Source organism: Eretmochelys imbricata, chromosome 1 (genome assembly GCF_965152235.1).
Source record: "Eretmochelys imbricata isolate rEreImb1 chromosome 1, rEreImb1.hap1, whole genome shotgun sequence".
NCBI lineage: Eukaryota > Metazoa > Chordata > Testudines > Cheloniidae > Eretmochelys > Eretmochelys imbricata.
In genome coordinates, this window is record NC_135572.1 from 225,546,794 (window position 1) to 225,572,638 (window position 25,845).

At 46.7% G+C, this 25,845-nt stretch overlaps 1 long non-coding RNA gene across 2 annotated transcripts; it reads left to right on the plus strand.

Moving 5' to 3' along the window:
* The first annotated feature begins 12,481 nt into the window (after window positions 1-12,481).
* On the plus strand, window positions 12,482-25,607 carry LOC144269176 (uncharacterized). 2 transcript variants are annotated; one of them, XR_013346891.1, is made up of 3 exons: window positions 12,482-12,608; window positions 13,476-13,691; window positions 24,826-25,607. It is a non-coding gene; the product is annotated as an uncharacterized LOC144269176 (long non-coding RNA). The 2 variants fall into 2 exon arrangements; XR_013346890.1 differs by having other exon boundaries at window positions 12,548-13,317.
* Window positions 25,608-25,845: the final 238 nt, after the last annotated feature.

The window sequence follows — 25,845 nt, forward strand, 5'->3', positions numbered from 1 at the left end:
GGAAGTGATTATTCCCCTCTATTCGGCACCTGTGAGGCCACATCTGGATTATTGCATCCAGTTTTGGGCCCCCCACTACAGAAAGGATGTGGACAAATTGGAAAGAGCCCAGCGGAGGGCAACGAAAATGATCAGGGGGCTGGGGCACATGACTTACGAGGAGAGGCTGAGGGAACTGGGCTTGTTTAGTCGGCAGAAGAGAAGAGAAACGGGGGATTTGGTACCAGCCTTTAACTACCTGAAGAGGGGTTCCAAAGAGGATGGAGCTCGGCTGTTCTCAGTGGTGGCAGATGATAGAACAAGGAGTAATGGTCTCAAGTTGCAGTGGGGGAGGTCTAGGTTGGATATTAGGAAACACTATTTCACTAGGAGGGTGGTGAAGCACTGGTATGGGTTACCTAGGGAGGTGGTGGAATTTCCATCCTCAGCGGTTTTTAAGGCCCGGCTTGACAAAGCCGTGGCTGGGATGATTTAGTTGGTGTTGGACCTGCTTTGAGCAGGGGGTGGGACTAGATGACCTCCTGAGGTCTCTTCCAACCCTAATATTCTATGATTCTATGATTCTATGTAACAAAAACACTGAAAAACAATAAAGTTCACTATCTAGTTCAGAACCTTCAGATGTTTCGATTTGAGAATGTAGCAAAGGTTCAGAGTTGGGGACGGAGAACAGTAGCCCATGGCTTATTTCCTCATTCCCAGAAAGGTTGTTTAATGGCTTTCTATTGCTTTTTCCTATCTGATTTTAAATGATTCAATTTTAATTCCATTTAAGTAACTCTCTTGCCATGGTCACTAGCACAAGTGTTGATGTAATTAATGCATCAAAGTCTCTGTGGATGAAACACAGGTCCACAATGCAAAGTTTGGATCAGAATTTGAACTTTCCCTTAGTTTTGTGTGTTCAAATCTGGGGTTTGCTTGCGGCCCATCTCTAGTGTGTATATGATGGATTTAGAATGTGGTTGTTACGCGTTGGATCACAGAAACCCCCTTGGGGCTGCCAAGACTACTTCTTCCCCTGCCTTCCCTGCCAGTTTGGGACTCCAGAACCCTGCCTGGTTGTGCCAGACATGCTTCCCCCCTTTCCCTCAGGTTGGGCTTGCTTCCAGCTACAGAGTCCTTGGGGTCTGTTCCCACCGCAGCGGTCACCAGGACCCCAACTTCCACCTTCGGGACACATGTCTGTGTGCAACCCAGGGCAGGCCCTGTCCCCTGCTGACCTGCAACTTCCTTGCAGTCAGCAGCTGGGGTGGCCTCCCTGCTACAAGGAGGAACATTCCCCTCCCCCGGGCAGATGATTATGGGGCAGGAACTGACTTCGTCCAGCCCTTCCCTCTGGAACTTGCCTTGAGCCCCGGGGCTACAGGAACTGGTTACAACCATCCCTGCCCCCAAAGCTGCATTCTTTACTGCTACAGAGGAGTTTAAGAGACACCCTTCTAGTCCCCCAGCCGTCCATGTGACGTCACCACCACCCCCCACCCCCACCCCGTCTCCGGGGCTGTTAGCACAAGATTCCTTCTCACTGCTAAACAACCCTGGGACAGATTCTGCCACATTAAAGAAATCATTCCCCAGTAGAAATGGTGCAATATAGTGTGCCACTGTTGCAACAGTCAGTTCAGCCTGCAAATCACTAGTTTGTATATGTACTTTAGCTAAAGGTGCAAGGGCTTTGTAACCTCCCACCAGTTCTAATTCTGCCATTTTCCCTGGCAACAAATCCTCCTCATGGATCCTGACCACAGAAATCTCAGCACCCGTATGTCTCAATCCAACAAGTACTTTTCCATTAAGTTTAACAGCATGCATATGCTCACTGCTTGGTTGTGTGGAAGCAACCTTTACAAATCCTGTGTGGAAAGAGACAGCAGCCGGGCTCTGAGAAGCAGCAGCTTCATGTGTTACCTGTGATCCTTTTGCCTGTTCTCTCTTAGCAAAGGGCAATTATTCCTCAGGTGCACAGTGGACTTACAATGAGAGCACCTCTGGGGCTCCTCTGCATGTACAGGAGATTTGGGACCGGTAATAGGGGAACAGGGAGGTGAACACCCAGCCTCCTTTTTCCCAGGAGTAAAACGGTGATTTTGCTTTTCCCCAACCCTGCACTCCTCTGCCAGTGGTTTATGTTTAATTGCAGCTTTTACTTGCCTACAAGAGTCTGCAAACCCAGCTAATTCATCCACTGCATTCACCTTTTTGCCCCACAAATACTGTTTTACATCATCACTGCACATATTCAGGAATTGTTCCTGAGTTAACCAAATCACACATTCCTTCAAAGCTTGTAATGCCTTTCCCCCTCACCCACCTATCTACCAAATCTCTCATTTCATTTACATAAGCCACATTACTCAGTCCAGATCCCCTCTTAAGACTTCTGAATTTAACCCTGTAGGTTTCAGGTGTAACCTGAAACTGTTTCAAATTTACCATAGTTTGAAGCATCATCAATAGGCATCTTATTGAATATGTCCAGAGCTCTGCCAGTCAATTTTGCTATCAATGTGGTCATCTTTTGATCTTCAGGGATTGCATGGAGGGTGCACAGTCTCTCAAAGGTGATGAAATATTCAGCAATATCATTGGATTCATCATATTGTGGACATAGTCTCTCCCATATGTGGATTTTTGGGGAAGTGGAGCCAGCAGCTGGAGGGTTTTGTCTCTTCAACTCCATAACAGCCAGTTCAGGCTTCTGGGACTCAATCTGGCCCTGTATTTCTCTGTCTCTTAACTCCAGGTCTCTTTTGTGAGCAGCCTCCTTTCTGGCTGCCTCTGCCTCCATAGCTCTCTTGTAGGCAGCCTCCTCCCTGGCTGTTTCTGTATTAAATTCCATTTGTTTTAATTCCATCAGTCTTTTATGTTCATTTTCTTTCCCAGCCATTTGCAACCTGTGCAATTCTAGCTTTTTTTGATCCTTACTCTCACTCATGTTGCTGATTTTCCTGCCTCTATTCCCTTCCCCAAAATAAGCAAACAGAAAATAACAAATCAGTAAGCACTTTGTTCTCCAGCCACCACATCTAAAACTCACTTAAAATCACTACCAGTATCTCAAAACAATCAGCTGTGCACAGATCCTGCTCGCCTATGCCACTGTGATGGGTTGGATCACAGAAACCCCCTTGGGGCTACCAACTGATGTGCCAAGACTACTTCTTCCCCTGACTTCCCTGCTAATTTGGGACTCCAGAACCCTGCCTGGTTGTGCCAGACATGCTTGCCAGCTACAAACACAGACCCAGGTCTGAATCACGTCCCACAAACTGCAGGCTTAAATGAAAGCAGCTTAAGAAGTGTTCTTGTCTCTAATACTCAGATGCCCAGCTCACAATGAGGTCCAAACCCCAAATAAATCCATTTTACCCTGTATAAAGCTAATACAGGGTAAACTCATAAATTGTTTGCCCTCTATAACACTGATAGAGAGATATGCACAGCTGTTTGCCCCCCCACCCCAGGTATTAATACATACTCTGGGTTAATTAATAAATAAAAAGTGATTTTATTAAATACAAAAAGTAGGATTTAAGTGGTTCCAAGTAATAACAGACAGAACAAAGTGAATTACCAAGCAAAATAAAATAAAACACGCAAGCCTATGACTAATACAGTAAGAAGCTGAATACAGATAAAACCTCACCCTCAGAGATGTTCCAGTAGGCTTCTTTTACAGATTATTCTCCTTCTAGTCTGGGTCCAGCAATCACTCACACCCCCCGTAGTCACTGTCCTTTGTCCCAGTTTCTTACAGGTATCCTTTTGGAGTGGAGAGGCTAACTCTTGACCCAGCTGAAGACCGAATGGAGGGATCTCCCAGGGGCTTAAATAGACTTTCTCTTGTGGGTGGAGACCCCCTCCTCTCTCCTATGCAAAGTCCAGCTCCAAGATGGAGTTTTGGAGTCACATGGGCAAGTCAGATGTCCATGCATGACTGAGTTCCTTACCAGCCAGGCCACATTCCTGGGAAAGCTCAGATGTGGATTGGCATCTCCAAGTTCTTTGTTGGCTTAAGTGTTTCTTCCATGCTGCCTTTCATTTTTTACAGGCAGCAGCCATTGCCCACATGCTATCTTGAATGTCTCCAGGAAGACTTCTTATGTGGATTGGAGTCTTCCAAGATCCATTGTTCGTTTAGTGTTTCTTGATTGGGCACGTAATTTTCACATTCTTTTTTCAAGAAGCTGACCAAATGCTTTACTAAGGCTACTTAAAATCAAGCAAGTACACAGCTAATATTCATAACTTTGAGTACAAAAATGACACATACATACAAATAGGATGAATATATTCAGTAGATCATAACCTTTACAGAGATGTGTTACATGGCATATGTAGCATAAAACATATTCCAGTTATGTCATATATACATTCATAAGCCTATTCCCATAAAGCCTTATGGGGTGCAACGTCACAGTGGTTATAGTCAAAAAAGTGGTTCTCTGTGGGGGAGGCTCCACATTTATCCTCACACACAATTTCCAGCTCACACTGATATAGTGTACAAGACTCAATCCTTTTCTCCTAACTCACCAGCATCGCAAAGCTCACCTTGGATTTGAAAACCTCTGCCATGAGCACTTGGAATAATTAGAGAGGGGCCACAACCAAACACTCTATAGTTTGGAGGTGCTCTACACAACTCCAAATTTCACAGCTAACCCCTATCTCCATATTGGGCTGATCACAATCCTAGCATCTCCATATCCTCATGTTCCCCCATATCCTGCCTCTCTCCTCCCACCCACCCCCATGTAAGTGTTGGGAAATTCACAATCTAAACCTAGGTTTAGATAGAAAATCTGCAGCTTCAAACCCAGCTCTACCAGTAAAAATATTTCTGCCATAGGAACTTAGCTTGTAAGTCCATCAGTGATACATGAGGCAGAATCCATTCTGGCTTGCAAATCCCATACCTTAATGGGCTCTTCAGGGCAAACAGGAATAATAATTAGACATAAGCCTAAAATACAAAGTGGGAATCCAAACACCCCCAAAGACATATGGAAAATAGACTCACCATTTTGATTAGAGGGTTGGGGCAAAATTATGATCCAGATCCAAATACCTCCACAAGTCAGACATGTTTGTACCTGCAGTTTGGGTATGAGACATCACTACACTGGCAAGAATCTTTTATGCCTATAAGACCTGGTCTACACTAGGACTTTAAGTCGAATTTAGCAGCGTTAAATCGATGTAAACCTGCACCCGTCCACACGATGAAGCCTTTTATTTAGACTTAAAGGGCTCTTAAAATCAATTTCCTTACTCCACCCCTGACAAGTGGATTAGCGCTTAAATCGGCCTTGCCGGGTCGAATTTGAGGTACTGTGGACACAATTCGACGGTATTGGCCTCCGGGAGCTATCCCAGAGTGCTCCATTCTGACTGCTCTGGACAGCACTCTCAACTCAGGTACACGATTGTTTGCCGTTGCTCTGACGCAGGGAGGGGCAACTGACAACACGGCTTACAGGGTTGGCTTACAGGGAGTTAAAATCAACAAAGGGGGTGGCTTTACATCAAGGAGTATTTCAGGCAGGACTTCATGGAGGGTTCCAATAAGAAATGGTGCACCTAAGTTATTGTTCTTATTGGAACAAGGAGGTTAGTCTGGCTTCTGATTGATACATGGCTAGATTTACCTCGCTGCACCTTCTCTGTGAGTGACTGCAGTGTGACCTAGAGGAATGAGTCCCCTAGATGGGGGAGGCGGGGGAAGCAAATGAGTACAAAACAAATCTGGTCTATTTCTTGTTTTGATCCACTCCATCTATCTTTTACAGCTTTGGCTGGCAGCAGACGGTGCAGAAGGACTGCATGCCATCCACATCTCATGGCTGCTCGGCAGAAGTTGGTACAATAGGACTGCTAGCCATCCTCATCTCTTGCCTGCCCGGCGGAGGATGATGCAATAGGACTGCTAGCAATCTGTATCACCTGCCTGCTCACCATAAAATGGTTCAATAGGACTGACTGCAGGACTAAAGAGAATGACCTGATCAAGTCACTCCAAATTTAGTCCCTGCGCCCGTGTCTGCCCAGGCGCTCCTGATCGACCTCACACAGGCAACCAGGAGCACCTCGGACATGATGATGACGGCTATCAGTCCTATTGCACCGTCTGCTGCCACAAGGCAATGGGTTGCTGCTGCTGTGTAGCAATGCAGTACCGCGTCTGCCAGCACCCAGGAGACATACGGTGACAGTGAGCTGAGGGGGCTCCATGCTTGCCGTGGTATGGCATCTGCACAGGTAACTCAGGAAAAAAGGCGCGAAACGATTGTCTGCCCTTGCTTTCACGGAGGGAGGGAGGGAACGGGTGCCTGACGATATGTACTCAGAACCACCCGGGACAATGTTTTAGCCCCATCAGGCATTGGGATCTCAACCCAGAATTCCAATGGGCAGCGGAGACTGCGGGAACTGTGGGATAGCTACCCACAGTGCAACACTCCGGAAGTCGACTCTAGCCTCGGTACTGTGGAAGCACTCCGCCGAGTTAATGCACTTAGAGCATTTTCTGTGGGGACACACACACTCGAATATATAAAACTGATTTCTAAAAAACCGACTTCTATAAATTCGACCTAATTTCGTAGTGTAGACATACCCTAAGACACGTGGGGTTAGGGTTAGGGTTATAGATACAGGGAATAAGAATGTTAAAGGCACTTTTCTATGTCTGCACTACTACACATAGTGGGCAATAGATCTACCTGTCAATCTATTCTCATCACTCTGTTATCTAAGCCCCTTGCATATATTATACATCCATTTCTGCATTACTGTCACACTTCCAATTCGGTAGGTGCTACCCCATATGATGAAGCTGTCTCTGCAATCTCCCTCCTTCCCCACCTCCATGTTACTCAGAAAATCTCTTCCTCCCTCAGCTCATTTCCTGGAATTTGAATAAAACCTTTTTCATGTTTCTGTTTTGCCTGAAGAAAAAAATTCTTCAGTGAGATGGGCAGGGACAAATGAGACAGTTATGTGGCGTATTTGCCTCAGGCTATGATTTTGTGCCTTAATTTTGTTCAGGTCAACGACAGAGTATTATGAGAGAAAGAGAATGTGTGCAGGGATCTGTGCTTTCCCTGAAAAATATAGTAACGTCCATTGTTGAGGGAGGACACGGAAAGAGTGGAAAAGGGGAGAAAGGATAATGGAAAGACACAACATGAGGAGCGGGGAAAGATCCTGGTACCCAGGCAACACGGTGATTAGAGACAGAGAGAGTGACAGAGCAGAGAAGCAGAAGAGAAAGGGAAGAGAGAATAATAGAGAGATAAAAGGAAGAAAGAACAAAGGAAGGGAAGGACAGAGAAAGTGGAAGAAAGAAAGATAAGGAAAAAACAAAAATAGGAGAGTGAGAAGGAGGCAGCTGAGGAAAAGGAGAAACAAAGGAGGAGGGGTGGAAGTGGAGAGGAGTGGAGGAGTGATAATAGAGGAGAGAAACGCATGCAGAGAACGAGGACGGAAGTGAAAGAAGAATGAGAGCAAAAAGGATGCAGACAGAGTGAAAGAGCTCCTCAGCTTACAGACGAAGTGAGTCAGCAGGATCCCTAAACCCAAAGAGCATTAGCACTGCACTGACACTGCATGATGAAGGAAGGGAGCACCCAGTAACATGTCAACAAGCATGAGGTCTGCAGAGGCAGTGCGCAGGACTGGCCAGGAAACCACAATCAAAGTGAGGCCGTTCTCAGAATGATGATGCTGGCCATTTTCTGAATGCCACTCCCTGCTACAAGAGAGACGTGACATTGCCCAGAAGGTCATCTGAGGTCCTTCCTCTACCCCCTCAATTCTTCAGGCCTCTTCTTCTTTGATTGCCCTAATTGGAAAAAGCTCCTTCTCAACATCTAGGGCACAAGCCTAATTTTTCCTGATTGATGTTGTCAGGGCAACCAGGCCTAGTAGCAAAAAGAGAAGGGGAGACCTGAAAGCAGCAACCATGTATTACAGGCTGATATCTCTCCCTCTGTGTGTTGTCCCTTTTCAAACCCTCTCTCTCCCTCCTTGTCTCCCACCCTCCCCATTTATTTGCCTCCAGCAATCCATCTATCTATCTATCACTTATAAAAAGTACTGCAGCATACTCCAGGATTGGTCCACACCACTCCATCTCCCAACAGCAATGCTGTAATGTTTGGGTGTAATTACTGGAGAATACTGTAGTGTTATTTATATGAGGGACCCCTCTCTCTGGTATAGGTGTGGGTTTTTTGCTCTATTTCTGCTACAGCCTCTCTCTGCTTCTTTCCATATCCTTTTCTATTTGTCCCTGCCTCTTTCTTTCCCTCTTTTAATTTAAAGCGATAAGTGAAGCCCCTGTGAGTTGAAGGTGCTGATCACCAGGGCAGTAACCAGGGCGAGGCGAGCAGGGCAGCCCCCCCAGGGCACAAAGCCTCAGGAGTGGACAGAGGGGGCCAGAGGTGACGCCAGGTGGGGCTGGCCCAAGCGGCCTGGCATCACTGCTTACCCAATGTCCCGTTTTCAATTTAGGGAAATATGGTCACCCTAAAAAACGACAGGAAAAAAAAAAGCTAGTCAGCACAAATATGCTTGCTTGCCCCAGCATGCCTAAAATGCCTAGTTACGGGTCTGCTGATCAGGCTATGTTCCAGTTGGTGTCAGGTTGTGAAAGGCATATGAGCTGCACAGAGGGGCTGATGGAAAGGGAGAGCTGCAGATAATGCATCTGAGGAAGGGGAAATCGGCAGTGGAAAAGGTGGCATGAGAGGATATCACAGAGATGAACGTGATAGGTTATGACAGGCGTAGGCAATAGGTAAATCATGGCAGGGTTTGCACTCCATAATTCAGTCCTCAGGATAGGAGTAGCAGGGGGACTGCTGGAAAGGATTGAGGGGCCTTGTCAAAGCTGTGTGTGGAATCTACGTCTGGAATAGCAGGGGAGCTGCAAGGCACAAGGGAGGGGCATTGGGAGAGCTGTTTGTGGTGTGGGTTTATGCTTACACATCAGTTGCTTCTTCTCTCCTTGGACATTGGATGGTAACAACCTGGCAAATTATGTTCATTTAAAAAAGCCATGGAGCCAAAGAGAGAATGAGCAATGCTAGGGAATAACTTTTAATAAGGGACTGTTTCTCCAGGTTTCTGATCCAGACTGGGGCTTCACTGCAATGCAAAGATACCAATTCCAGGGCTTCCTGCCTGGTTGGTTTGGGGTTCCAATAGGGGAGCTGTGGGGAGGAGGACAGAGAAGAGGCCCAGGAGTCCAGGTCCATAAGAACTGAATTCTCCTCTGACTGCCCTGAAGGTGGGGCACTCCAGCACAAGGCAGGGTGCCATTGGGGAACGTGCAATATGTGACTTCTCTCTCCTCTACAAGTTAGTCAGAAATTCACTAGAAAAATATATTCTTGGGAAGGAAAACACATGAGCCTGTGGTTTCCTGTGTGGTTTTCTGTGTGTTTCTGTTAAAAGGCACTGAAGAAGCTCTGTCTCTTATGTGCAGGGGGCATGGAGCCAGCAAGACACAGGATGGTGGCAAGCGAGCTGGAAATTGCTCTCACACATATAAAGACATATACCCACTCAGACAAACTTACACCTACACACTCACACAGGCATGCCTATGCAGATATGCCTATTGACATTAGGGTGACCAGACAGCAAGTGTGAAAAATCAGGATGGGGTGGGGGGGGGGGGTAATAGAAACCTATATAAGAAAAAGACCTAAAAACCAGGACTGTCCCTATAAAATCGGGACATCTGGTCACCCTAATTAACATGTTCCACTCCCAGCTGCTTGGCCTGGATCCCATTGGCTTTTGCAGCAGCTGCATGGAGAGGAGAGGAGATGGGGTTGGGGGGGGGGGGGCAGAAGAGTGGGAGGAGTCCCATTAAGCCTACGTGATTACAGCAGCAAAAGTAATTGGAAAAAAAAAAGCCTCCATCTGCCCCCCTCCCCCAGCCCTGCTCCCCTTACTACTGAAGTCTAAAATTAGCTGCAGATGAGCGGATGACATCCAGAAATGGCAGGATTTCAGCTGCCCCCCTCTTCCGGTCAAGAGGTCCTGGCTCACTGCAGGCTAATAACAGCGAAGCCACTTTGAAACGTTAGAGTTTGTGACGCCCTCCCTCTGACTCCTTCCAGTAACCTCACCCGCCCCTGGCCCTCAACAGCAGAAGGCTCCAGGGACACCCCTAGTACTATTACAGGAAGAATCAACACTGATCTGAAGGAGGCCCTCTGTGCAGCACCCTGCCCCCCCCACCCCCCTCCACCAATGCTACCGTGAAGTGTCATCACTAAGTACTCCCCAGAGACCGAAGAAAAAGGACCCCAGGTTAATGCCACCTCTGAAGGACAGCTCCTCGAAGCACCCAACCCGCACCAGGATTGGCCCGTGGTGCCAGCACCCACCAGAGATGGGGCAGGAAGGAGCTCAGGATATTGTCTCCTTTTCAGAGGGCGCCTCTGGCACTTCTGCAGCTCCATCCCTTCCCAGCCCTGTGGCGTCGCCGTCAGGCATTCCGTGAGAGAGAGGGCGCAAAAGGGAGCTTGGGTAAACGTCTCCCCCAGTGCTCTGCCCCTCTAACGCTGCTGCACTCCTCGTCCTCCTGCCAAAATGCTGGCCTCTGGCATCAGCAGTGGGGTCCACCAACCCCTTCGGAGAGGGGACAGAAGGAAACTCCCCCAAAGGGATGGCCTCTCTAGCAGCGCAGCAACTCGTCCCCTCATCCTTCAGTGGGGATAAGCTCCAAACTATTGGGTGCAGAGATTCAGTTCCGTTATATTCTGATGCAAGAGGTGAAGCCACGACCACAAGAATTTGGGATCACCTCATGCACCCCGGGCCAGGCATTGGCCTGTGGCAGGCTCACGACCTTTTTCTGTGTGAGGGAGCAGTTTGGATGGGGCGGGCCCTGGAAGCACAACATTTTTTGTCTCCATCTTTGGACTCCTGTGTGTCAGTGTGAGAGTGCGAGGGGGGCAAGGCAGGAGGGTGTGTACGTGCAGAGCATCAAGTGAGCTGTAGCTCACGAAAGCTTATGCTCTAATAAATTGGTTAGTCTCTAAGGTGCCATAAGTACGCCTTTTCTTTTTGCGGATACAGACTAACACGGCTGCTACTCTGAAACCTGTCTAAGCCCTCTGAGTATTTCCTCTCAGATAACAGAAATTCCTCCACCCTGCAGGAATTTGTCTCCCTTGTCTCCCTCTCTTCTTTATGGAGAGAACCACACACTACCCTGTTTGTTTACTTTCTCTCTCTCGCTTCTCATCCATATTGCTTTTTTTTCTGCACATAGAAGTACATTTCTCTAGCTCTCCACCTAGCTCTCTCATCCCCCCCCCCCCCCGCTTCCCCCTGGCACGGATCCAGCTCTCCTGGAATGGCTCTTCTTGTGTTCCTTTGCCTTTTTGGTCCTCTGTCCTTCACAGATCCTCTCCATTCTCATTAAATTGTGTGTGTGCCTGTGGATGTGCCATTTCGCAAATGAGAGTGCACATATTATGCCCGTGTAGCTGTGTGCATATGGCTATGTGTACTTATGTTTGCACGTGGAGATGACGGTGTGATTATCTATCTAATTATCTATCTATCTGTGTGTGTGTTTGCATGTCAGCATGCAAGTATTCGTGTGTCTGTATTTATCCAAGCGTGAATTCATGGGCATTTGTATATCCCTGTATTTGTGTGTATGCACATTCATGTCTATAAGCCTGTATTTGCATATGTGTGTGTGTACACGTCTAGATGCCTCTATTTATCTCTTCGTAAGCCTGGTCATATGTCTGTGCTGGTCTTTATGTGTGCACATGTCTATATGTCCGTATTTGTCTTAATATGTGTGTGTCTATATTGGTGTATGTCTACATGCCTGTATTGGTGTATGTGTGTACACACATATCTACATGCCTGTATTGGTGTATGTGTGTACACACATATCTACATGCCTGTGTTTTGTGTGTGGGTGTGTGTATATCTACATGCCTGTATCAGTGTATGTGTGCGTGCATTTCTAGATGTGTGTATCGGTATATGTGTGCACCTATGTCTCTATTTGGGTGTGTACATATTTGTGTGTGTCTGTGTTTTTCTGTCTGTGTGCATGTCCATTTGTATTGATATTTCTGGGGGGGGGGGCGTGTGTGTCTGTGTGTGTCTGTGTGTGTGTGCATGGATGCATGTCTACATGACTGTATTTGTCTATTTATGGCATGTTTATATTTTATTTTTATTTATTCGTTTATGGTAGCACCTGCTTTGTGTGAATGTTTTGAGGGTCTGGGTGTTTTCCTTTGCGTATCCGGCGTACAATTTGTCCAAGGACAGTGTTCTTATGAACAAAAAGGAAGGCAAAACAATACAAATACACAGAAGCTTTTGGTACTGGTAAAGTTATTTATATTTTGGTGCGTTCTTCCCTGGGCAGGAATGAGGTCACAGAAACCAGAAAGAGCACAGCAACTGGACGGGAGAGATAAGAGTTCAGCTGACCGTGATAGGTAGCTCAACAGTATTGACTAAAGCTTCACAAGAAATCTAGTTCCTTTTCAGCAACATGTGAGAGAGAATGAATACAAGTAAACTTTAATGTCACCATAGAGAATAAGGTAGGTCACAGCTACCCCTAGCTTGGCCTTTCCCATTTGGAGGCACTGTATGCATGGTATGCTATGGGCACTATTTCATTAAAACTGTAGCACAGACCTGTGTGGAGGCTGGGGAAGGTAAAGTGAAGCATAGAGAAAGTAAGTAGCTTTATCGTTGTCACATAAAACTTTAGGGACCAGAAGAGAAGCACTGACTCTGGAAATTACAGCCTTTCAGAGGAGGAGGCACTATAAAATGTGGTATATGCCATCATGTGTCAGCAATGCCCCTCTGCCATATACGTTAGCCAAACTGGACAGTCTCTATGCAAAAGAATAAATGGACACAAATCTGACATCAAGAATTGTAACATTCAAAAACCAGTAGGAGAGCACTTCAGTCTCCCTGGACACTCAGTAACAGACCTAAAAGTGGCCATTCTTCAAGAAAAAAACTTCAAAAACAGACTCCAATGAGAAACGGCAGAACTGGAATTAATTTGCAAACCGGACACCATCAAATTAGGCCTGAATAAAGACTGGGACTGAATGGGTCACTACAAAAAGTAATTTTCCTTCTGCTGATACTCACACCTTCTTGTCAACTGTTAGAAATGAGCGAGGACCACCTTGCATTGGCCTCATTAGCACTACAAAAGTAATCAACTGTTAAGAATAGGCCACTTCCGCCTTAATTGAATTGGCCTCCTTAGCACTGACCCTCCACTTGGTAAGTCAACTCCCATCTTTTCATATATATACTGCTTACTATATTTTTCACTCCATGCATCTGATGAAGTGAATTTTAGCCCATGAAAGCTTATGCCCAAATAAATTTGTTAGTCTCTAAGGTGCCACAAGGACTCCTCATTGTTTTTGCTGTTACAGAATAACATGGCTACCACTCTGAAAACTATAAAAAGTGTAGAAGGAATACTAGCTCCATGGGGAGCTCCTGACTACTCCAGACCTACCATCTTCCAGCAAAGCATGCCATCAAGAACAGTACAGTCGTGTCAGCTATGAAGAGATCACATCTACTACAGTCCCAGCCTCCTACTGCAAAAGGCTCTGTAAGGAACAGGGAGGGATCACTGGCTACAGGTAATTAAAAACTATTCCAGTCCTAGCATCTTTCAGCAGGAGAAATGCTAGGAAATAGGCCTGGGGCACAATGCACAGGGAGCACCTAGCTTCTCCACACTTCTTGTCTCCCAGCAGAGTGCTGCAGGGAACAATACAGAAGCTCTGGCTGAGTGCAGCTCCCGCCATGCCAAGCCTGGCCCCTCCCAAAAGAAACTTCTGAACACAAAAGTGCAGGAACACTGGCTGCATTAGTGTCTCCCAGCAACCTCCAGTAAGAGTTGCTCTATGCAGCTCTGGCTGTTCAGAGCTCAAAGCTCCTGTCCCAGCAGGAGGTTCAGTTGGGAACAGTGCAGGAGAACTGGCTATGAGTTCAGAACCTCCTTCAGTAGCATAGATAGAGAGATATTTTAAAGGTTAAATTATTTTGAAGGTTTAAATTATTAAAGGTTTAAATAGAGAAGGAACAGGTTAAAGAATATTTAGATAAGTTAGATGTATTCAAGTTAGCAGGATCTGATTAAATTCAATTTAGGGTATTTAAGGATCTAACTGAAGCAATCTCAGAACCTTAGTGATTAACTTTGAGAATAGAGGACACATGAGGTCCTAGAGGACTGGAGAAGAGCAAACACAGTACCTATCTGTAGAAATGGGAACAAAGAGGATCTGGAGAATTACAGACAGCCTAACTTTGATACCTGAAAAAATTCTGGAATAAATCATTAAACAATGGATGTGTAACTACGTAGTGGATAATAGAGTGATAAGCAATACCCAACATGGATTAGTGAAGAACAAATTAAGCAAGACCAACCTAATTTCCTTCTTTGGCAGGGTTACTGGCCTAGTGGATAGGAGAAAGCTGTCGACATGATATATCTTGATTTCAGTAAGGTTTTTGACACAGTCCCCCATGACATTCTCATAAGTAAATTAGGAAATGTGGTCTAGATGAAATTACTCTATGATGGATGCAAAACCGTATTCAAAGAATAATTATCAATGGTTTGCTGTCAAACTGAGAAGGCATATCTAATGATGTCCTGCAGGGGTCAGTCCTGGGTCTGCTACTCTTCAATATGTTAATTAATGTCTTGGATAATGGAGTGAAGAATACAGGCGAGTCTCATCTTACGCTGGGGTTACGTTCAGCAGTCAGCGCATAAAGCGAAATCGCGTATAGTCAAAATTACATTGAGTGTAATGGCGGGCGGAATCGCCCGCACTACAGGTACAGTATTTAAATTGTTATTTTTCTCTTTTTCTTTTTTTTTTTGCCAACCACGCAAAGCTGAATTCACGCATGTTAAATGCGCGTAAGATGCGATGCACCTGTATACTTATAAAATCTGTGAATGACATCAAGCTGGGATGGGTAGTTAGCACTCTGGAGAACAGGATTAGAATCCAAAATGTCTTGACAAATTGGAGAGAGAAATTTGAAACTAGCAAGATGACATTCAATAAAGACAAGTGCAAGGACTTCACTTAGGAAGGAAAAGTCAAATTCAAAGCTACAAAATTGAGTAAAACTGGCTAGGTGCTAGCACTACTGAAAAGGATCTGGAGGTTATAGTGGATCACAAATTGAATATGAGTCAACAATGTGATGCAGCTTCAAAAAAGACTAATATCATTCTGGGGTGTATTAACAGCAGTGTTGTAGAGACCTGGAAGGTAATTGTCCTGCTGTATTCAGCACTGGTGAGGCCTCTGCTGGAGTACTGTATCCAATTCTGGGTGCCACACTTTATGAAAGATGTGGATAAATTGGAGAGAATCCAGAGGAGAACAACAAAAATCATAAAAAGGTTTAGAAAAGCTGACCTATAAGGAAAAGTTTTAAAAAACTGGATACGTATACTCCTGAGAAAAGAAAACTAACAGGGAATTTGACAGAAGTATTCAAATACGTTAAAAGCTGTTACAAAAGGGATGGTGATCAATTTTTCTCCATGTCCACTGAAGGTAGGATAAGAAGTAATGGACTTAATCAGCAGCAAGGGAGATTTAAGTTAGATATTTGGAAAAAAAATTTAACAGTAAGGATAGTTAAGCACTGGAATAGGCTTTCAAGGGAGGTTGTGGAATCCCTGTCATCGGAGGTTTTTAAGAACAGGTTGGAAAAACAACTGTCAGGGATGGTCTGGGTTTACTTGCTCCGGCCTCAATGCAGGGAGCTGGACTAGATGAGCTCTTGAAGTCCCTTTCATCCCTACATTTCTATGATTCTGAATGTAAAGAAGCTCTGAAGCTAAATTCACAGAGATATTACAGGTGATGAACCAGTCTGGTGCAGACATGTTAAAACTGTGAACACTCACAAGGTAGAGTTCTGGATTTGAATTTGAGCTGAGACCCTCACTTTCTGTGTGATCTTAATACAGATCTAAGTAAAGCATTTCACCTCTAGAACATCAGTTCCAATACAGCCCTAGGTCAGAGGGGAGTGGATAGCTCATGAGGTTTGGGGACTGGAATACAAAATCTTTTACCTCAACGGCACCTTGTCCAATCCAACCCTGGACACCAGCAAGTGCAAATTAATTTCAATCTCAATTCCTTCATTAGATACTCAAATTCATTCCCATCCAATGGATGTTTGGTGGGCTCTCTCTAATGAGATGGGGGTGTCTCCATCAAGTTCTTAGTGGGACAGGTGTATATGTTGCAAAAACCACCATCACAAATGGGCATAGGTGACCATGTTGTTGTCACTCTTAGGAGAGAGGCCAAGGACTGACATGGTCCATGGAAATAGAGCTCCCCTTTTACCACTCCAGGGCAGATATGAGGTGGTGTATGTGGGTGAAGCTCTCACAACTGCTGTACCCATTTCTTTGCAGGAGGGAAGGTGCTTTGGCTGAGGACAGTGCCACTCCCCAGCTCAGTTCTGGTTTATTTTAACAGGTGGGAACCACCTGCACTTCTGCATGCACTTTGTTTGAGGGAGATTATAATCCTGTGCCAACTCTCCTGGGTAGACCCTTATCTCTCTACAAACAAAGCAAGTGCAGGGGAACAGGGAGAAAGAAGCTGATCCCGGATGGGGAAAGTAGGGTACAGTTCCCCTTTCCCATGATACAGACAAGCAGGATGCTGCCCATTCCCTGATGCATGTTAAAATAAAGAAATGAAGGCGTAAGTTTGGGCTGAGCCGGGTTATATGACACAGTGGTTAAATGCTGGCAAATGCAGACCCGGTCTGCACTAGTGCTACCATTGGTGGAGCTGCATGCCTGTTAGCATGGCAACAGATGGAAGGAAAATTGCAGACAGAGATGGAAAGAACCACAGACGGTGTCCCACACAGTAGCGTAGTCAAGGATAAATCCGGATAAACAGGTTCCTCACTTCTCATTTGGGGAATATGATATTTGCCCACTTCTGACCTAAGGAATAAAGCGTTTACTCACTGCTCTCTTGTGATAAGCGAATCCTGGCTGCACAACTACCACAACTGATGTGCGCATTATCTACCATCTGGTTACGCTCAGCAACAGATCTGTTGGGAAAACTGTGGCCTGTAAAAATCTGCAACGAGACATCCCAAGCTACTGCCTGGTACTTTTGCTGACCGATAAAAGCAGGTGACATTTTCTTTTTTACAGGTTTATGTCATTTTCTCCTATTTTATAGAAAATGAAGTGTCAGCTATCAAACAGTCTTTTGTTTTAGGGCAAGAAACAGAACGTTTCCTTGACAAGTTGGAGTTTGGTTTCTGAAGCTGAAGTTTACCCACGTCTTTTTTTACCCCTACCCCCGGTCTCACCCAGTTTGTCTGTGCAGCACCTGCTGCTCCCGTACTTTTTGCTCGACGCGCCTTTCCCCGTCAGCCTGAGCATTTGTCCACACTAGGAGCAGCTTTCTGAAAAGTGCAGAGTCGCTAAATATGTTTTAAAACCCCCTGGGTAGGCAGCACAAGCTGTGGGTTTGCCATGTTTGCTGGGTCACGGTGACCCCTCGCAAGGTGCTTTGTGGTCACCCCCCCCAACGTGTTAAGGCCAGTGAAAGCTACAACTTGCCCTCTCCACACCATAGTTTTAAAACATTACCTATAAAATTGTTAAAAATCACCTCATGTAGACAAGTGCAGTCTTTCCCTACCCAACTCTCCTGTTCTCTGCTTCCCTTCTGTTCTCTAGCCTTCTCCTCTTCCCTCCGTCCCACCTTTCTCTCCACCTGATTTTCTCTGTCACTCCCTCTGTTCTCTCTCTCCCCAAAAGTCTCCCTCTACCTCCCTGTGCTCTTTTCACCTGCCTCTTTCTATATCTTCGTTCTTCGTATCAGATACTGATTCTCTCTCCCCATCAGCCTCACTCTCCCTTCTCCTCCCCATCATTTTATCAGTATCTCTAGACCTAATCCCTCAAGCTTGCCCAGGAGCTGTGGAGGGAGGATGTCCCAAGGTTACAGAGGGGTTAAGAGGAGGGGGTTAAAGGGGAGAGAATGGGGTGCTGCCCTTAGTTGTCCTTTGGACTTGTTCTTCTCCTGATGGTGTGACAGTAGCTGGCAGGAAATGGAGCTTTGAGGCTGTGTGCAAGCACACACATCCTCAGCAGCACAAGGACAGCATTCTTGCTGCAGCCCGCAGCAAGCTGCAGCCCTGGGGGAGGGGAAGCATGCGAGGTAAAGGAAACTCAGAACAAGGCAGAGAGATTTAGTGCCACACATGGATCTCAGAGGAGGATGGAGATTTGAGTGGAATCGATGCGGTGAATTATCGCTTCTTATTAAATGACAAAAAGAAAGTGCAACTCATTCTGCTTCATTGCTTCCATTTGCCATCTCTCTGCTAAGGCACCTCAATCCTGCCCTGCAATACACCCTGCTAGTCCTGTCTTGGGTGTCCTCAAAGCTCTGCTGATGCCCCTGAGTCGTGACCAGAAGTCCGTCCCCGCTGATATTCCACTTCTGCCCTCAATCCCCCTCCCAAGCTGTACCAATGCTTCTTCCATCCTCCCCTGCAGCCCCCTGATATTCTATTTCCACAGCTCTGCCAATGCCCCTCACTCCTGCCATGTAGCCCCCTGCTATTACAATCCTGGGCTCCCCACACCGAGAGTACTAAAGTATCAGTCATTCCAACAAGGTCAATTAGAGAGATGACCTTGCTGAGGAAGTGACAGGGGAGCCAGTCCTTGTGCAGCGAAGAAGCTGTGGGGAGGGAGACCAGACAACAAAATGAGATTTTGCAATGATAAGAACATAGTCAAGAGCAGGAGGGGGAAGGAGAATGAAATTGGTAAGACTGGAACATCCTTTCCCAACCACAAGGACCAGATGTCCCGTTGGGGTGGAGGTGGGGAGGTAATTTTTGTCAGCCCTTCTGTCAAAAACAAAATAGTAAAATGTAGGGAATAAAAATGGAGGAGATGCAGAAACCCGCTCTTTCTGCCCCCCAGCACAAGTGATTAAGGAAGCTGGAAAGACAGATGTAAGGGGGCTGGCTAAAGGAGTTAAATCTGTACAGCGTGGCTAAGTGACAAGTGGGGCAGACAGGATAACTGCAGCCAGGTCTCCCAGCTGCAAAGCAGGGAACATAGCAGCTCTGAGAGCCTTAACTCAAGCCAGGGCTTCAGGGGCTGATAAGAATATGGAGGGTGGGAGGAAGTAAAACTGTTTGTGGAGCCCCAGGATTTACTGTTTGACTTCCCCCCATCACACTTTTATGCCCCCTCCCCATTACTACAGCATCTGAGCACCTCACAATCTTTAATATATGTTGCCTCACAACACCCCTGTTAACTAGAGCAGGGCTATTATCCCCATTGTACAAATAAGTAACTGAGGCCCAGAGAGGCTAAGTGATTTGCCCAATGACACACAGGAAAACTGAGGTAGAGCACTGAATTGAACCCAGGTTTCCCCAAGTCACAGGCTTGCACTGTAACCATTGGACCATCCTTTCTCTCTTTCTGCTGTTCACCTGCTCTCTTTGCAGATCTCCCTCACTTGAGCAGGCAGTGACTGGGAGGGAGACGCTGGAAACAAAGGGAGAGAGACTGAAGGGAAAAAAGGATGAGGGAAGGAGAAACATACAAAGAGGCAGGGACAGAAAGAACAGCAAGAGTAAATGAAATAGAAAAAAGGGGAGACAAGTTAAGAGATGCTGAAAAAGAAGAAATGAACAAGGGAGAGAGAAAAGAAAGATGTGTGGGAAAGAAAGAATGAAAAAGAGATGGAGAAAAATAAGATCAGTACTGAAGAGATAGAAAAGAAGAGAGAGAAGGAGAGCTGATGTAGAAACGCCCCTGTTGCAATTGATGAGATCTGCCCCACTTCCTGGAAGTGGCTTGTGGGTTCTCTCTTCTCCCTCAACAAGAGTTGCTCAAGAGTGTTAGCTGAAACCTTGAGAAGGATGCTCAAGCAGCCACTGAAGGAAGTGAAGCAGTGCTTCAAGGAGGGGGAGAAGAACGTGTACTCTCTGGTCTTTTTTATCTCTAACTTCTGTGACGTTTATTTACAAACCTTCAGAAAGTCTCTGTTACCAGTCCCAAAACTCCTCTGAAGAACATTGGGAAGTATCACTTGGGTGTATAACACCAAAAGATTCCCTGATGTTCTCTGCATGTTTTCTGTCCAGAATATCAGGTCCACAACAGACAATGTCTGCAACCACCCTCAGATATAGGATCCACAGCCTATGCCATGCCAAGAGGACAAGTTTCATTGGGCATTTGAGCACATTAATCATGCAGAGGTTCTTCATGGGACAGACAAGTGGCTTCTACAGATATTTAGACATATCCTGATGGACACCTGCTTCAATCTCTCAGAAGAGTCATTCTGTCAGGATGACCAGACATGAAGAATCATAGAAGTGTAGGACTGGAAGGGATCTCGAGAGGCCATCTAGTCTAGTCCCCTGCACTCAGGGTGGGACTACATAATAACTAGACCATTCCTGGCAGCTGTTTGTCTAACCAGTTCTTTAAAACCCCCTTTCATCTAGTCCTGTCCCCTGCACGCAAGGCAGGACTACCCAACCTATTCTTAAAAACCTTTGCAAACAGATTGCTTGATTATTTGCTCCATTATCTTTCTGTGTATTGAAGTTAAGCTGACTGGTCTGTAATTCTTTGGGTTGTCCTTATTCCCTTTTTATAGATCGGCACTATATTTGCCCTCTTCCAGTCCTCTGAAATCTTTCCCATCTTCCATGACTTTTCGAAGATAGTCACTAATGGCTCAGATATCTCTTCAGTGAGCTCCTTGAGTATTCTAGGATGTATTTCATCAGGTCCTGCCGACTTGAAGACGTCTAATTTGTCTAAGTAATTTTTAACTTGTTCTCTCCCTATGTTAGCCTCAGATTCTACCTCATTTTCATGGGCATTCACTACGTTAGACGTCCAGTTGCTGCTCAACTTTTTGGTGAAAACTGAAACAAAAAAAGTCCTTTAACATGTCTGCCATTTCTACATTCTCTGTTATTGTTTTCCCCCCTCACTGAGTACCTACCCTGTCCTTGGTCTTCCTCTTGCTTCTAATGTAATTTTAGAATGTTTTCTTGTTACTCTTTATGTCTCTAGCTAGCTTTTTCTCTTTTTGTGCCTTGGTCTTTTGAATTTTGTCCCTACATACTTGTGTTGTTTGTTTATATTAATCCTTTGTAATTTGACCTAGTTTCCACTTTTTGTTGGACTCTTTTTTCTATTTCAGATCATTGAAGATCTCCTGGTTAAGCCAGGGTGGTCAGTTGCCAGGCTGCCTCTCTATCCTACGCAGTGGGATAGTGCCTTCCTTAACAATGTCTCTTTGAAAAACTGCAAGCTCTCTTGAACTGTTTTTCCCCTTAGATTTGCTTCCCAGGGGATCTTACCTACCAACTCCATCAGTTTGATAAAGTCTGACTTCTTGAAATCCATTATCTTTATTCTGGTGTTTTCCCTCCTACCATTCCTTAGAATCATGAACTTTATCATTTCATGATCACTTTCACCACTCAAACAGTTCCTCCCTATTTGTCAAAATCAAATCCAAAACAGCCTCTTCCCTAGTTGCTTTCTCCACCTCTGAAATATAAAATTGTCTCCAATGCATTCCAGAACTTGTTGGATAATCTGTGTGCTGCTGTATTATTTTCCCAACAGATGTCTGGGTAGTTGAAGTCCCCCATCACCACCAAGTCCTGTGCTTTGGATGATTTTGTTAGTTGTCTTTTTTTTTAAATAAAGCCTCACCCACCTCTTCTTCCTGGTTAGGTGGTCTGTAGTAGACCTCTACCATGACATCACCCTTTTTTTTACCCCTTTTATCCTTACCCAGAGACTTTCAACAAGTCTGTCTCCTATTTTCATCTCAACCTCAGTCCAAGTGTACACATATTTGATATACAAGGCAACACCTCCCCCCTTTTTTGGTGTAATGTCCTGGGGAAGGTTCTGTGATGGGTTGGACACCCTAGGATGTCACCTGGTGTGCTGAGATGCCACTGAGTCAGACTATTCTACCAGCCTGGGTCCAACCTATCACAGTTGTGTAGTCGAGCAGGATCCTATGCACAGCTTATTACCCTGAAACCAGGGCCATCCCTAGCTATTCTGGGGCCCAATGCAGCACCCCCGCAGGGATGGAGGGACCGAGGCCTCTGCGGGGTGGGGAGCGGGGGGGGCTGGCCCCAGGCTTCTGTGGGAGGGGGAGGGGAGGCAGGCCTCCACTTTGAGAGGGAGAGAGCTGGCTTGGGGGGCAGGAGGGGGAACCACCCTCCAGCACTCACTGGTGGCCCAGCTGTGGCCAGGTGGCTGCGCTTCCCGCCGCCAGTGAGGGCAAGCCCGACCCTGCTGCAGAGCTCAGGGGAGTGGAGGTGGGGAAGAGGCAGGGCGGGGGCAGAGCAGGGGCGGGGGCCCAGGGGAAGAGCCGGAGCAGGGACTGCATCAGCACGCAGCATGCAGCTGTGCCCGGAACCTACGCAGCTGCGTACTTTGCGTATGGGTAAGGACGGCCCTGCCTGAAACACCGGTGATGATTTTAAGAGAGTTTTAAGTGTGGTGGCTAGAGAACAGACAAGGTGGTTACTGGTTTGTTATTTTCTGTTTATTTTGGGAAAGAGAAGTAGGGACAGAAAAGGAGGAAAAAGAGTGAAAGTGAAGTTATCAAAAAGTTGGAGCTGCACAGGATGCAAGCAGAAGAAAAGGAAAGGATGAACAAGAGATAGATTTGTCACAAGGGGTGGGGGTGGGTGGAACCAGCTCCTGTCCTGTGGCTGTTCCCTCAGGAGGGGAACGTTTTGGCTGACAGTAGAGAGACTGTTCACGTTGCTGGCTGTCAGGAAGTTGCAGTTAAGCAAGGGATAGATCCTGCTCTAGGATGCATCGGGAAATGTGTCCTAGAGGAAGGGAAGCCTTAGAGGGGGAAGGTGGGATCCAAGAAAGTGCTGCAGGGTACAGGGTGAGGATTCCAGGGGCTCTGTGACTGGAGGCCAACCCAATTCAAAGACAGAGGAGGGTATAGGGCTGGCCAGTGAAGGGTCTGTCATGGCTAGTAGCTGTGAGCTCACAGCTGGACAGATTGCCCTCCAGGGACCACAGGGGTGTGTGCCCTGGCAGGGGGACCAGACAAAGAGGTTAAGAAGGAATGTGGGGGACTACAGGAGTGTTTCCCCACTCATTACAGGGAAGGGTTTGCCCAGGAGAAATTTGCTGGATCTGCATCTGTAATACCAGGCACCTCACCTGTGGCTCAGGTTTTAAGAAAGAACCGTGTAACTGACCTTCCTGAAGGGAGCAGCCATACAGCTGAGCTTTTGGGAACAGCGAGAAGGGTGATCAAGGGTACCCCAATCCAGGCCCCACTTTTTCAAAATGTTTTACTTGCTGTACTTGTGAAAACTAACTCTGTCTCTTGGAGGCAGCGGCAGCAGCAGCGGGGTTGGCGGGGAGTGTTTCTTCCAAGCATTTTCGTGTCTGTGAACATGCTAATAATCCACCTGATGAAGGGGCAGAGACAGCCACTTCCTGGGCAAGTAAACCCCTCATAGAATATCAGGGTTAGAAGGGACCTCAGGAGGTCATCTAGTCCCACCCCTGCTCAAAGCAGGACCAATCCCCAACTAAATCATCCCAGCCAGGGCTTTGTCAAGCCAGACCTTAAAAACCACCAAGGATGGAGATTCCACCACCTCCCTAGGTAACCCATACCAGTGCTTCACCACCCTCCTAGTGAAATACTGTTTCCTAATATCCAACCTAGACCTCCCCCACTGCAACTTGAGACCATTACTCCTTGTTCTGTCATCTGCCACCACTGAGAACAGCCCAGCTCCATCCTCTTTGGAACCCTCCTTCAGGTAGTTGAAGGCTGCTATCAAATCCCCCGTCATTCTTCTCTTCTGCAGACTAAACAAGCCCAGTTCCCTCAGCCTCTCCTCGTAGTCATGTGTCCCAGGCCCCTGATCATTTTCGTTGTCCTCTGCTGGACTCTCTCCAATCTGTCCACATCCTTTCTGTAGTGGGGACCCCAAAACTGGACAAAATGCTCCGGATGTGGCCTCACCAGTGCCAAATAGAGGGGAATAATCACTTCTCTCCATCTGCTGTCAGTCCTCCTTCTAATGCAGCCCAATATGCCGTTAGCCTTCTTGGCAACAAGGGCACACTGCTGACTCATATCCAGCTTCTCATCCACTGTAATCCCCAGGTCCTTTTCTGCAGAACTGCTGCTTAGCCAGTCAGTCCCCACCCTGTAGCGGTGCATGAGTTTCTTATGTCCTAAGTGCAGGACTCTGCGCTTGTCCTTGTTGAACCTCATCAGATTTTTTTTGGCCCAATCCTCCAATTTGTCTAGGTCTCTCTGGACCCTATCCCTACCATCCAGCATATCTACCTGTCCCCCCAGCTTAGTGTCATCTGCGAACTTGCTGAGGGTACAATCCATCCCATCATCCAGATCATTAATAAAGATGTTGAACAAAACTGGCCCAAGGACCGACCCCTGGGGTACACCGCTTGATACTGGCTGCCAACTAGACATGGAGCCGTTGATCACTACCCATTGAGCCCAATGATCTAGCCATCTTTCTAACCACATTATACTCCATCATCCAATCCATACTTTTTTAACTTGCTGGCAAGAATACTGTGGGAGACCGTATCAAAAGCTTTGCTAAAGTCAAGATATATCACGTCCACCGCTTTCCCCATATCCACAGAGCCAGCTATCTCATCATAGAAGGCAACTGGGTTGCTCATGTATGACTTGCCCTTGGTGAATCCATGTTGACTGTTCCTGATCACCTTCCTCTCCTCCAAGTGCTTCAAAATGGTTTCCTTGAGGACCTGCTCCATGATTTTTCCAGGGATTGAGGTGAGGCTGTAGTTCCCTGGGTTCTCCTTCTTCTCTTTTTTAAAGATGGGCTCTATATTTGCCTTTTTGCAGTCGTCCGGGACCTCCCCCAATCACCATGAGTTTTCAAAGATAATGACCAATGGCCCTCCCCACAACTAAATATCAGGCACTGAGGGCTTGTCTACACTGAAAAAACACCCCCCTGAGCGAAGCAAGTTTCAGCGCTGTAAAGCGGCAATATAGACAGTGCACCAGCGCTGGGAACCACGCTCCCAGCGCTGGTAGCTACACCCCTCGTGGAGGTGGTTTTTTTAGAGCGCTCGGAGAGCTCTCTCCCAGCGCTCTGCCGTGACCACACATGCCACACAAGCGCTGTGGCAGAGCTTTAACATTGCCAGTGTAGACTAGCCCTGAGTGATGGTGGTGAACAACACAAAGGAATCTCAGGAAAGAGGGTGGATTCTTCACATGGCCTTAACCCTGGAGAGGAAATGCAGCTTCACAGGGGGTGGACCAGTAACATACAAGGTCTCCTTACACCCTCTTCTTGCCAAAACCCCAAAGACTTTCCCAAAGTAAGAACCTTTACTGAGGGGATGAGAAATACCATAAATGCTGAACAGACTGATCTGTTTAGACCAGTGGTTCCCAAATTTGTTCTGCCGCTTGTGCAGGGAAAGCCCCTGGCGGGCCGGGCCGGTTTGTTTACCTGCCGCGTCCGCAGGTTCGGCCGATTGCGGCTCCCAGTGGCCGCGGTTTGCTGCTCCAGGCCAGTGAGAGCTGCTGGAAGTGGCGGCCAGTATGTCCCTTGGCCCGCGCCGCTTCCAGCAGCTCCTATTGGCCTGGAGCAGCGAACCGCGGCCACTGGGAGCCGCAATCGGCC